Raw genomic sequence first — 11223 nt, 5'->3', positions numbered from 1 at the left:
AAAAATGTTTTGAATACAATGGTACATGTGAACCATTGTTTAGAATTGTGATCAATATGAATAAAATAATGAATGAATAAATGAACCATATTAATGTATGAATGAGACATTAGTTCTCATTATTGTAGAAAGGAGAAGTATTTTGAGTACAATGGCATAAAAAGGATAATTGATGTGAATTGTGATCATATAAATGATCAAATGAATGTATGAATTATAATTGAAATTTATTATGAAATAATGAAGTCATAAAACACAATATATTAATGTTTAATGATATTATGTGCCCTTGTATTGCCTAGACATGTGTGTCAGATTGGATAGTTTGGCATGCCAATAGGGTATTGTTTTAGCAGTACTGCGAAAGGCTTTATGCCTGTATTCATGGCTTTATGCCCGTATTCATGGCTTTATGCCAACATTCATGGCTTTTATGCCTGATTATGTGTTATCATGGCTTTTTAGCCATATTGACTGCATACGTGGTTGACGTTCTGCGTCCCATGGTATGACGGCTGGAGGCACCGCGGTGTCCAGTGCCAACGACCCGTTATCCAGTTTAGTCAGCCTGTCGTAGGTTACTTGGGCAGTGAAATTTATTGAGATAAGTTAAGAATATTAGCAATTTAAAATATTAGAAATTAAATAAAATAAATGAGTAAGATGACCTAAAATAAATTAGAATAGTTATTTATTAGAAAGAATCGAAATGAACTGGACAGATATTAAAATTTACTTATTATGAGATAATCTGAGACAACCTAGCAAGTATTGGGAAAATGCTAAAAGATTACCAAAGAAAATTATAAAATAAATAAATATTGCAAATGAAACTTATATAATAATATAAGCATAAATTTATTATTTTCAGATCATTTTTTTTTCTTGTACATTATTACTGTACATTGGCGAAATAAACGCTTCCAAAGAAGACTAAATTAGGATAAAACATATTAAATTTTAGAAACCGCATGTGAAGTATAAATAGACCTTAATTATTTGAATGATGTTTTATTTCTATCTTTATTTGTATATTATTTCCTTGTTCTATTATTGCACCACTAAGCAGCAATGCTTAGCGCGATGGATTTGTTTCCTCGCGCAGGTACTTTGACTAAGATTTTTGGAGTCCAGATCTGTAGAAGTGGCTGGAGTATTCAAGGTTGTCACCTCTTCTGCAATGCATGTAGATAGGGCCCATATAGATCATATTTTGTATTTAGTACAAAATGCTAGATATTGTATTATAATGTAGATTATGAGCAGGTAATTAATAGAAATGTAATGTAATTTAATAAATTAGCTTTTTCATATGTAATTAATTTATACATCATGTAAATTATGAAATTATGTAAATTAAAGAAATTTGAAAATTTTACTTATGTGATTTGAGCATGAATGAGATTGTATGGATTCGAAGACAGATTTGAAATATATAGATAATGCATGGAAATGAATATGAAATTGACATATATGAATGAGATGGTTATGAAAATAATTGACGAGATTTTATTTGTAAAATATTATTGAAATTTTCAAACAGGTAAATAGTAAAATACGTCAACTGGTAATAAAATAGGGGAAACTCCGCTGGTTTCTCCGTCTAAAATTTTATTAATATTAAAATATATCGAGATCAAAATATGAAAGGAATAAAGTAAGATAAGATAGGGTGCTCCGGCACCAAATGTAACACGCCTTGCTCGGCTACACTGTAGTCGGGTGAGGGGTGTTACACTTCTCACAATGGGTTAGGCTGTGTACTGATGCAAGATCGGAATGTCATTGCTTATGCATCACGCCAGCTGAAACCGCATGAGAGGAACTACCCAACACATGATCTGGAGCTAGCAGCTATTGTTTTTGCTCTGAAGATCTGGAGACACTATTTGTATGGGGAGAAATGCTACATTTACACAGATCACAAGAGCTTGAAGTGCTTAGGCACCCAGAAGGAATTGAATTTGAGGCAGAGGAGATTGTTAGAACTCATTAAAGATTATGATTGCTTAATAGACTATCAGCCAGGGAAAGCGAATGTAGTGGCTGACGCCTTAAGTCGCAAGACTATGGCAAGTCTCAGAGTTTCTCCTTTGTCCATGGTATATGAATTGAAAGCACAGCATGCCAGTTTAGAGATTGATGATGAGGGACAGATAGTAGTTGCATGGCATGTACAACTAGTGTTGATTGATCAGATCAGAATGGCTGCTCAGAGTAATGTTAAGTATCAGAAGCTACTGAAAGAAGTCCAGCAGGGCAAGAAACCTGAATTTTCTGTGAAAGATGATGGTTTATTGCTACATCAGGGCAGAGTGTGCGTTCCTAGTTATGTGGAATTGAGACAGATCATTATGAAGGAAGCACATGAGTCTCCATTTGCTATGCACCCTGGTGGAACTAAAATGTACAGAGGGCTGAAAGAGCATTACTAGTGGATGGGCATGAAGAGGGATATAGCTGAGTTTGTTTCCAAATGCCTAACTTGTCAGCAAGTAAAGGCAGAACATCAAGTTCCAGCTAGTTTGTTACATCCTTTATCGATGCAGTGGAAATGGGAACGAATAACTATGGATTTTGTTACAGGACTTCCAAGGACACAGAATAGTCATGATGCAGTATGGGTTATAGTTGACAGATTGACCAAGTTTGCTCACTTTTTGCCAATTCAGATGGACTATAGCCTGGAAAGATTGGCCAGATTGTACATATATGAGATTGTAAAATTGCATGGAGTGCCAGTATCAATTGTATCTGACAGAGATCCTAGGTTCACTTCTAGATTATGGGGTAGTCTTCAGAGAGCCCTAGGAACTAGATTGAACTTCAGCACAACAATCCACCCACAAACAGATGGCCAGTCTGAAAGGGTTATTCAGATATTGGAGGATATGCTACGGGCTTGTGTGATTGAGTTTGAAGGTAGTTGGGATACACACTTGCCTTTGATTGAGTTTGCTTATAACAACAGCTACCAATCAAGCATTGGGATGCCTCCATATGAAGCATTGTATGGCAGGAAGTGCAGAACTCCCTTATGTTGGGATGAAGTAGGTGAAAGGAAGATAATTGGGCCAGAAATTGTTCAACAGACAGAGAAAAAGATCAGATTGATTAGAGATAAACTCAAGGCTGCATCAGACCGTCAAAAGTCCTATGTTGATTTGAAAAAAAGAGATATTGAATATGCAGTGGGTGATAAGGTATTCCTCAAAGTTTCTCCTTGGAAGAGGATTATGAGATTTGGCAGAAAGGGGAAACTGAATCCTCGTTTCATCGGACCATATGAAGTTCTGGAAAGAGTGGGTCCTTTGGCATATTGGTTGGCATTACCTCCAGAGCTAGCAAGGATACACAGTGTCTTCCATGTGTCCATGTTAAGGAGGTACAGATCTGACCCATCTCATGTACTATCAGTTGAAGAGATTGAGGTAAATCCAGACCTCTCATATGAGGGAGAACCCACAAAAATTCTGGCATATGAGGTGAAGCAGTTGAGGAACAAACAGATACACCTGGTTAAAGTGTTGTGGAACCATCATTCAGACCAGGAAGCTACTTGGGAACTTGAAGAGGATATGAGGAGACAGCACCCACAGCTGTTCAGAGACTAATGCCAGGTAAAATTTCGAGACGAAATTTATTTAAGGGGGGGAGAATTGTAACACCCCTATGTTCGGTAGTGCGTTCTACTGTTCCGGTGGCCAGTGTTGTCCGGACAGCTAGGATGCCTAGAACTACACTTCGACATGAGTGAGAAAACATAAAATAATGAAATACAAGAAAAGAAAATACAAGAAAAACAAAGGAAAAATAATAGCAAAGAAATGTAACCAAGTTAAGCGAGCCGAGAACCCTAGCGATGGGTGACCGCACCGGTAAGTCATGGCGTGGACCGTTGACTGGCCCTGGACTGCGGGGAACCCTGAAAAATATTTTTAGGACTTAAAGAGACATCAATTGAAGTATAAATATCATTAGAAATATCAAAGAAAAATTAAATAATTAATACAAGGAAAAGTGAGAAATCGAAAAACAGATAAAACCTGGTGTTACCGAAAAATCGGGAATGCAACCCTAACAGGGGCATTATGGTCAATTGACATCCCGAATTGTCTTTTGACCTAAATGTCCATTAAAAATAAATAATATTACACTTGAAAATATAATGAAAATTGAATTGGTGGTATATTTAGTAAATAGCAAAAATTATGGGTTTAATGTGAGATAAATGAAAGTTAAACATAAAATATATTTGATTTGGTGTAAGTGGACCACTTAGGATTATAATATATGTTTAGTGGGTAGAATTGCTCCACTAAACACTTCATCTTCCTCACTTGGTTCACCCATGCCGAAATGAAGAAGTGAAAAGCTCCCATGGCCGCCCAGCTTCAAAGCTTAACAATCCCATGATCAAGCCTCCTTTTCCCACACCTATCTTCATTAAAATTTATCCCCACTTCACAAGGAAGAAGTAGATACCAATATTAAGAAGTTGTAGTGAAGATTAAGTAAGTCCCAACAATAGGTAAGTTTGAGTTTTTGAATATTTCTTTGTTAAAGTTTGAAAACATGTTATGGGTGTTTGCTTTGTGAAGAAATTTTTAAGTTTTGAGGAGTTATTGATATATCCAGTTTGGACAGCCATGGAGTTGTATATTTGATGATTTATTCTTACATATATTTGATGGGAAATTATGTTGAGTAGGGTGATTAATGTCCTAGTAAGTTATTTCCATGTATATGTGGTGATTGTGCAATTGGGATTGAAGTTGACGAAATTATGGACACTTTGGCAATGTGAAGCATTTCGGCAGCCTTGAGGCTTCTTGATGAGTGTTTAAATTCATGAAGATACTGGGTAAATTGTGACATTAAGGATTGATGAATATGTATGTAAATTGGTTGTGGAAATTGTATGTAACAATTAGGAGTGTTTATGTGTAATTATGGTTGTATTTGGACTTTGTGAATTAGAGTTTCATTTGGTGTATTGAAGATATTTGTATTCTGCCCAAAGTGACTTTAAAGTGAAGTGATATATGGTTTTGGTAATGTACCAAAACAGAATTAGTAAGAGAAGTGGACTTGTAGCAAGGTAAATGTGTAATGGATAGATGTATAAGCAATGTAATTAAGGACAGTATGCATTTCAGCCTATAACTCTAAATGTGTAACTCCAATTGGTATGAGACAAATTGGAGGTGAAACTAGGCACAAAATGTGCCAACTTCCATGAAGGAAACATACCAAAATTCTACTTGCAAGGTAGCTTGAAAAATGACCAAATCCGGATTAAGTGCAAGTGAGGCCTGAAAACTGACCATTTGGGCAGCAGTTAGTGTTTAGGCCATAACTCACTCAAAACAGGTCCAATTGACCTGAAATTTTAACAATGAATAGTTAAGGTCCATATCTACAAGTATTATGATGACACCAAAGCCCAGAAATGACCATAAGTAAGTCAAACAGCTTGCACAAGTTCGGGTCCAAAAACTGGCCGAACCAAAGTTGACCAAAATTGACCTAAAATGACCTGATTTGATGCCATTTGACCAGCAATAGTAAAATGACCATAACTTGGTCTACATAACTCAGAATGACCTGAAATTTTGCCCCGCGTTCCATAAGACATAGATCTACAAGTTTGTAGTTTTGACCGAAACTCGAAAATCGAGGGAACTAGATCGTCCGGCTAGGTCAAACTAGTATCCCGAAATCCAGCAAGTTGCAATAAAATGCACTAAACAATGAAATGAAATCGGTAACATGTACCAACCTTAAATACTATCGAATGTGACATATTAGTAACGTTAAAACCTAATTTACCTAGAACACATCGAGGATCGATATATTAGGTTGATTAAGCAAATAATAGCTTTCAGTGTATTACTTATTTAACATTATCATTAGAGACAATTTAATTTAGTACTGAAACACTTCAAATTGTGTTTCTCAGTTACCAAAGACTCAGGAAAAGGGAAGGAAACACTGAGTCCAGACCAAGAGACAGTTATCAGAGGTTTATTCACAACAACTATTTCTTTTGAATTATTTTCAATTGAAATAAAATTTGACTATTTGTATATTATTGTTTTTAATTGTGAAACTGTGAAAAAATTGTTTGAATAATATTTGATGGATACTTATTGATTGAAAAGCACTGTAAATGGTTTGAAACCACAGCTATCATGTATATTGATTGTAATTCTCGCTAGCTTGTCTAGTGGGACGAATTGAATTCCCTCTCTGGCTGAAGTGTTGAGGTGTGTGCCTGTTGAGGACGAATTGGATGAGTACTCATATTTTTGCTAGCTAGCTATGTTATTCCTCATTAGTCATCGACTTTTGGCACGAATTGAAAACCTCATTAGCCATCGGCTTTTGGGACGAATTGAACTTTGGAACATGATTAAGCTGTGTGTGATTTATTGATATGTAGTGTGAGATTGTGAAATGAATTTAAAGTCTTATTGACATATACTGTCTTTTGAATTCAACCTTGATCTGACTTATTAAAATTTATTGTGATATTGAGAAATGGAGTTTAAATTCTTCTTGACAATTACTGTCTTGAAATTAACTATGGTTTTAAGTATCCACTATTTGTATGATTTATGAATTGTGATTTAAAGATGTATTTGGTTAATTTTGTGCACCACTGAGACATTGTCTCAAATGATAGCTTTATTGCTATCGCAGTGAGACAGAGACAAGCAAGGCAGACTAGTACACCTAGTACACCCAGCGTGAGATTTTTCGGGTATAACGAGTATACCATATTTTGCATTTTGTACTGTAATGTAATGTATGACCACTGTATGTATATATTGTTTTTGGTTTTGAGCAGTTGTAAATTAAAATTGTACATTGAAGTTGTAAAATAATTATGAGTTATTTTGGCTTGTAAAAATTGTATTATATTTCTTTTATCTCAGTCTTTGAAAATCACTGTGGATTTGAGTTGAGAAATATGTTGTGTTGAGAAATATGTTGGAGTTGAGATTTGAAAAAAATATTGAAGTGCTTTTTACAGGTTTTTTGAAGAACTGTTTTATCCAAAATACAGATGGCACTCTGCCAAAATTTTTACAGAAATTCCAAATAATTCAAATCTGTTAGTTCTATCACTTCAGTTCAAAAAGGTTTTTAACACATGTAAATAGTGCTCACCACTGTAAAAGAAGTAAGAAAAGTTTTTAAAATCCCTTGTAGTGTGTTTAATGGGTTATCAGTAGACGGAGTTGATAATTCATTAGGTATACTACGGGATCATGTTATACCTTACAGAGGGTTAGGGTGTGACACAAACCACAAATCACATTTTATCTCAAAATTTCCATTTGCAAAGTAGGCAAGACAATAATTTCCAAATAATATTCCCAAAGCCAAAACAATAAAAAATTATTCATAATTCATTTCTCCAAATAAATTTTATGGTAAAAGCAGTGAATATAAAAAGTATTGTGTATAGACCTCTGATATATACCTTTCGGCCCTGACTCAGTGTTCCTTACGTTTCTCAATATCCTTTTCAACTGAAACACACAATTTAAAGTGTTTTAGTACTCAATGAATTTGTTTCTAACAAAAAAATCCAATATTTAAATTTTCTTGGTACTATTCCCTTCAATTCATTTCATTAGTCAACCTACAATATTGACCCTTGATGCACTCTAAGCGAATTAGGTTTAATGTTACCAATATGTCACATTTTATAGCCTTTTAGTGTTGGTACATATTACAAAATTCATTTTAAAGTATATTGCATTTTATTGCAATTTACTGGATTTCAGTATAATAAATTAACCTAGCTGGATGACTTAGCTCCCTCGGTTTTCGGGTTTCGGTCCAAACTACAAACTTGTAGGTCTATGTCCTATTGCACGCGAGAAAAAATTTCAGGTCATTCTGAGTTGTGTAGACCAAGATATGGTCAATTTACCAATGCTGGACAGAATGCACCAAAATGGTAGGCCTAGGTCATCTTTCGGTCATTTTCACTTCGGCCAGTTTTGGTTCGTGAACTTGTGCAAGCTATTTGGCTTTGTTCTGGCCATTTCTAGGCTTTGGTGTCTTCACTAGAATTTTAGATCCATGTCTAAACTATTCATGGTAAAAATTTCAAGTTAATTGGACCAGTTTTGAGTATGTTATGGTAAAAAAACTAACTACCGCCCAACTGGTCTATTTTCAGGCTTTCAAGTCACTAATCGGGATTTGGTCATTTTTCAAGTCACCTTCTAGGCAGAATTTTGGTAAGCTTCCTTTATGAAAGTTGGCAAATTTTGTGCCTAGTTTCACGTCCAACTTGTCTCATACCAATTGGAGTCACACACTTAAGGTTCTAAGCCAAAACACACTTCTCATCACTTACCAATTACAGATTCAACACTTACCAAACTACTTCCTTCATGCCAATTCTGGTTTGTACCTTACCATTAACACATTTAACAACACATTTTGGTTATTTTGGACAGCTTGTAACCATTCTCAATATGCACACTATAACACAGAATTTTCCAAAGTCCATTTACACCATTTAACCACATGAACATACCCCATTTACATACCCAATTCCAAACCATTATACACATATCCATCCTGCCATCAATAACAACATCTTAAAAAACCATAAACAAGTAAAAACAAGCTACATATACTGAACTTCCATAGCAACCAAAATGGACATCTCCATTAAAACATCAAACTTTAAAAATTCTTTCATAAATCAACTACCCACAATCTTGCTTACACTTTTAATGAAACAAGAATTGAAAACACTCACTTACCACTTTCAAAGCTTGATCAAAACCTCAATAAACTTCTTAAAATTGCTATCAAACTCTACCTTGCACGGTAAGGATTAACTTTAAAGAAGAGACTTAGTGGAAATGAGGGCTCCGAGTGTGTGGCATGGAGCTTCACTCAACGGCCATGGAGGTTTCTCTCCTAAAGGTTTCGGCTGGTTTGATAAATGGAGAAGATGAAGGGATATTCTTGCCCAAATCTGCGTAATGGTCCACTTTGAAGTTGTCAGTGGAGCACTAAAATCAATTATAAGGTTTGTTTATTTCAAAGTTTCCAATTTCCCACATTTTCCTCTTATCTTTTGCTATTTAGATTATGTACCACCATTTTAACTTTTCATGACATTTTCCTAGTGTAATATCATGTATTTTTAGTGGACATTTAGGTCAAAAGGCAACTCAGGATGTCAAATGACCACAATACCCCTATTCGGGTTGCATTTCCAATTTTTCGGTAACATCGAGTTTTGTCATTTTCTCGATTTCTCGTTTTTCTTTGTACTAATTAATTAATTTTTCTTTGATATTTCTAATGAAATTTATACTTCAATAGATGTTCATTTAAGTCTTAAAAATATTTTTCAAGGTTCCCCGCGGTCCAGGGCTAGTGAATGGTCCACGCCGCAACTTCCTGGTGCGGTCACCCATCGCTATGGTTCTCGGCTCGTTTAACTTGGTTACATTTCATTGCTATTATTTTTCTTTTATTTTCTTTTCTTGTATTTCATTATTTTATGTCTTCTCACTAACTTTTAAATATAGTTATAGGCATCCTAGTTGTTCGGACTAACACTGGTCACCGAAACAGTAGAATGCACTATCGAACATAGGGGTGTTACAATTCTCCCCCCCTTAAAATAAATTTCATCCATGAAATTTTACCCAATAGCCATCTTACAATAGTCGTACGTTTATTTTCTCCTTTCTATATGATCGTATAATCTTCTTTCCTTTGAATTTGTATAAGACTTTTAACAATCTAATACAACATTTAATTTGTTTGTATAACACCAATCTTCTCTTAGTATTGTTCTGTCTAATATTTCGGTTCATATTTCTTTATTGAATGACCCTTGAGGTCATGTTAGAATTATTTATCTAGTCATGGGTCCTTTGACCATTCTAGTCAACAATCTTACTCACATTCGTAACATTTCTTTGTTATATCTGAACCAACTGTTCAAATTTTTTATTTCCACAACTCTTTTTATCTATTAATATTCTATAACTTACTTTCTTCTGTACTAAACTATAACCTTTTGATATTCTAACTTTTGAGTTTTAAATCCCTAAGTAGGATTTTCAAACTTATTTCCAACAATAAAATTACGTCCTGGCATAACTATACCAAAACAAATGCCGTTGGTAACTATTCTCATCTTGGTGTACTATTGAGTAGTACGTAGCTCTACACAATAATCTCAAGTCAGTATTGTAATCTGCAACTTACAGTATAAACATCAAGAACATTGCATAGTTACTACGATACATTTCAATAGATCAAACTTTCCTATCTTTTATCTTTTTCGAATTCACTAATATTCGAAAGGTATTCTGATTACAATATCCACTGACAATTACTAACTGTAACATCTTTGCCCTCATCTAGAGCAATTCCATTATTATAATTTACTTTTAGGTGACTAACAAATTTTTTAAATGAGGGACAGCAGGAAGGCAAAAAATACGGGCACTAACATAAAAGTATGCAGACCCCAGGTCAAACAATACATATATATATTAGTTACTAATTTAGAGAGTACCAGCAACAATGTCAAAAGTCTCAGCCTCTTCCCTCTGTTGTATAGCGTATACTCTAGTTGAAGCATCACACTGTTCTGGCTGATTCACAGTACTCTGACTTCTAGGTGTTGTAACACCCCTATGTTCGGTAGTGCGTTCTACTGCTCCGGTGACCAGTGTTGTCCGGATAGCTAGGATGCCTAGAACTGTATTTTATATGAGGAAGGAGACATAAAATAATGAAATACAAGTAAAGAAAATACAAGAAAAACAAAGGAAAAACAGTAGCAAAGAAATGTAACTAAGTTAAGCGAGTCGAGAACCCTAACTATGGGTGACCTCACCGGGAAGCCACGGCGTGGACCGTTGACTAGCCCTGGACTGCGGGGAACCCTAGGAAATATTTTTAGGACTTAAAGAGACATCAATTGAAGTATAAATATCATTAGAAATGTCAAAGAAATATTAATTAATTAATTAGTACAAAGAAAAGTGAGAAATCGAAAAACAGACAAAACCCGGTGTTACCGAAAAATTGAGAATGTAAACCGAACAGGGGCATTATGGTCATTTGACATCCCGAATTGTCTTTTGACCTAAATGTCCATTAAAAATAAAAAATATTACACTTGGAAAATATAATGAAAAATTAAATTGGTGGTACCTA

The sequence above is a fragment of the Hevea brasiliensis genome, chromosome 7 (assembly GCF_030052815.1).
Source record: "Hevea brasiliensis isolate MT/VB/25A 57/8 chromosome 7, ASM3005281v1, whole genome shotgun sequence".
Classification (NCBI taxonomy): Eukaryota; Viridiplantae; Streptophyta; class Magnoliopsida; order Malpighiales; family Euphorbiaceae; genus Hevea; species Hevea brasiliensis.
The sequence above is the reverse complement of the archived record's forward strand: the minus strand, read 5'-3'. Positions refer to the sequence as shown.